At 49.0% G+C, this 2,500-nt stretch overlaps 5 non-coding genes and 5 pseudogenes across 5 annotated transcripts in view; all 10 read right to left on the bottom strand.

Moving 5' to 3' along the window:
• LOC136936524 (5S ribosomal RNA) overlaps positions 1 to 93 on the bottom strand; it is a 120-nt gene extending 27 nt beyond the window's left edge. The window contains exon 1 of the ribosomal RNA XR_010875185.1: positions 1 to 93. This exon is cut by the window's left edge and continues 27 nt beyond it. This is a non-coding gene — a ribosomal RNA (5S ribosomal RNA).
• Positions 94 to 246: 153 nt separating this feature from the next.
• LOC136936530 (5S ribosomal RNA) lies at positions 247 to 366 on the bottom strand (annotated as a pseudogene).
• A 153-nt stretch (positions 367 to 519) lies between these two features.
• LOC136936533 (5S ribosomal RNA) lies at positions 520 to 637 on the bottom strand (annotated as a pseudogene).
• Positions 638 to 792: 155 nt separating this feature from the next.
• Positions 793 to 911, bottom strand: LOC136936528 (5S ribosomal RNA; annotated as a pseudogene).
• A 151-nt stretch (positions 912 to 1,062) lies between these two features.
• Positions 1,063 to 1,181, bottom strand: LOC136936398 (5S ribosomal RNA). Its single transcript, XR_010875071.1, has one exon. It is a non-coding gene; the product is annotated as a 5S ribosomal RNA (ribosomal RNA).
• Positions 1,182 to 1,334: 153 nt separating this feature from the next.
• On the bottom strand, positions 1,335 to 1,453 carry LOC136936387 (5S ribosomal RNA). Its single transcript, XR_010875061.1, has one exon. It is a non-coding gene; the product is annotated as a 5S ribosomal RNA (ribosomal RNA).
• Positions 1,454 to 1,610: 157 nt separating this feature from the next.
• On the bottom strand, positions 1,611 to 1,727 carry LOC136936375 (5S ribosomal RNA; annotated as a pseudogene).
• Positions 1,728 to 1,878: 151 nt separating this feature from the next.
• Positions 1,879 to 1,997, bottom strand: LOC136936368 (5S ribosomal RNA; annotated as a pseudogene).
• A 156-nt stretch (positions 1,998 to 2,153) lies between these two features.
• On the bottom strand, positions 2,154 to 2,272 carry LOC136936379 (5S ribosomal RNA). Its single transcript, XR_010875060.1, has one exon. It is a non-coding gene; the product is annotated as a 5S ribosomal RNA (ribosomal RNA).
• A 150-nt stretch (positions 2,273 to 2,422) lies between these two features.
• Positions 2,423 to 2,500, bottom strand: part of LOC136936367 (5S ribosomal RNA) — a 119-nt gene continuing 41 nt past the window's right edge. Inside the window, exon 1 of the ribosomal RNA XR_010875059.1 lies at positions 2,423 to 2,500. This exon is cut by the window's right edge and continues 41 nt beyond it. This is a non-coding gene — a ribosomal RNA (5S ribosomal RNA).

The raw sequence follows: 2,500 nt of genomic DNA, 5'->3' as shown, positions 1-2,500 counted from the left end.
GGTCTCCCATCCAAGTACTAACCAGGCCCAACCTTGCTTAGCTTCCGAGATCGGACGAGATCGGGGCGTTGCCATGCTGGTTTGGCCGTACGAAATACCTCGACAACCATAGGCTACTTATTCATAACCAGATTTGGTATTTGACAATGCAAGGTGGTCTCTCTCTCTCTCTCTCTCGGCAAAATGAAAGCAGCTTCCAGCCCCTTTCATGAAGGACTACTTGTGCATATTGCAAGTGAGCAAAAGAGCATACAGCACCTGGTATTCCCAGGCGGTCTCCCATCCAAGTACTAACCAGGCCCAACCTTGCTTAGCTTCCGAGATCGGACTGAGATCGGGCGTTGCCATGCTGGTTTGGCCGTACGAAATACTTCGACAACCATAGGCTACTTATTCATGACCAGATTTGGTATTTGACAATGCAAGGTGGTCTCTCTCTCTCTCTCTCTCGGCAAAATGAAAGCAGCTTCCAGCCCCTTTCATGAAGGACTACTTGTGCATATTGCAAGTGAGCAAAAGAGCATACAGCACCTGGTATTCCCAGGCGGTCTCCATCCAAGTACTAACCAGGCCCAACCTTGCTTAGCTTCCGAGATCGGACGAGATCGGGCGTTGCCATGCTGGTTTGGCCGTACGAAATACCTCGACAACCATAGGCTACTTATTCATAACCAGATTTGGTATTTGACAATGCAAGGTGGTCTCTCTCTCTCTCTCTCTCTCGGCAAAATGAAAGCAGCTTCCAGCCCCTTTCATGAAGGACTACTTGTGCATATTGCAAGTGAGCAAAAGAGCATACAGCACCTGGTATTCCCAGGCGGTCTCCCATCCAATTACTAACCAGGCCCAACCTTGCTTAGCTTCCGAGATCGGACGAGATCGGGCGTTGCCATGCTGGTTTGGCCGTACGAAATACCTCGACAACCATAGGCTACTTATTCATAACCAGATTTGGTATTTGACAATGCAAGGTGGTCTCTCTCTCTCTCTCTCGGCAAAATGAAAGCAGCTTCCAGCCCCTTTCATGAAGGACTACTTGTGCATATTGCAAGTGAGCAAAAGAGCATACAGCACCTGGTATTCCCAGGCGGTCTCCCATCCAAGTACTAACCAGGCCCAACCTTGCTTAGCTTCCGAGATCGGACGAGATCGGGCGTTGCCATGCTGGTTTGGCCGTACGAAATACGTTGACAACCATAGGCTACTTATTCATAACCAGATTTGGTATTTGACAATGCAAGGTGGTCTCTCTCTCTCTCTCTCTCGGCAAAATGAAAGCAGCTTCCAGCCCCTTTCATGAAGGACTACTTGTGCATATTGCAAGTGAGCAAAAGAGCATACAGCACCTGGTATTCCCAGGCGGTCTCCCATCCAAGTACTAACCAGGCCCAACCTTGCTTAGCTTCCGAGATCGGACGAGATCGGGCGTTGCCATGCTGGTTTGGCCGTACGAAATACCTCGACAACCATAGGCTACTTATTCATAACCAGATTTGGTATTTGACAATGCAAGGTGGTCTCTCTCTCTCTCTCTCTCTCTCAGGAAAATGAAAGCAGCTTCCAGCCCCTTTCATGAAGGACTACTTGTGCATATTGCAAGTGAGCAAAAGAGCATACAGCACCTGGTATTCCCAGGCGGTCTCCCATCCAAGTACTAACCAGCCCAACTTGCTTAGCTTCCGAGATCGGACGAGATCGGGCGTTGCCATGCTGGTTTGTCCGTACGAAATACGTCGACAACCATAGGCTACTTATTCATAACCAGATTTGGTATTTGACAATGCAAGGTGGTCTCTCTCTCTCTCTCTCGGCAAAATGAAAGCAGCTTCCAGCCCCTTTCATGAAGGACTACTTGTGCATATTGCAAGTGAGCAAAAGAGCATACAGCACCTGGTATCCCAGGCGGTCTCCCATCCAAGTACTAACCAGGCCCAACCTTGCTTAGCTTCCGAGATCGGACGAGATCGGGCGTTGGCCATGCTGGTTTGGCCGTACGAATACGTTGACAACCATAGGCTACTTATTCATAACCAGATTTGGTATTTGACAATGCAAGGTGGTCTCTCTCTCTCTCTCTCTCTCTCAGGAAAATGAAAGCAGCTTCCAGCCCCTTTCATGAAGGACTACTTGTGCATATTGCAAGTGAGCAAAAGAGCATACAGCACCTGGTATTCCCAGGCGGTCTCCCATCCAAGTACTAACCAGGCCCAACCTTGCTTAGCTTCCGAGATCGGACGAGATCGGGCGTTGCCATGCTGGTTTGGCCGTACGAAATACGTCGACAACCATAGGCTACTTATTCATAACAAGATTTGGTATTTGACAATGCAAGGTGGTCTCTCTCTCTCTCTCTCGGCAAAATGAAAGCAGCTTCAGCCCCTTTCATGAAGGACTACTTGTGCATATTGCAAGTGAGCAAAAGAGCATACAGCACCTGGTATTCCCAGGCGGTCTCCCATCCAAGTACTAACCAGGCCCAACCTTGCTTAGCTTCCGAGAT

This window comes from Osmerus mordax, chromosome 26 (genome assembly GCF_038355195.1).
Source record: "Osmerus mordax isolate fOsmMor3 chromosome 26, fOsmMor3.pri, whole genome shotgun sequence".
Taxonomy (NCBI): Eukaryota; Metazoa; Chordata; class Actinopteri; order Osmeriformes; family Osmeridae; genus Osmerus; species Osmerus mordax.
The sequence above is the reverse complement of the archived record's forward strand: the minus strand, read 5'-3'. Positions and strand labels throughout refer to the sequence as shown.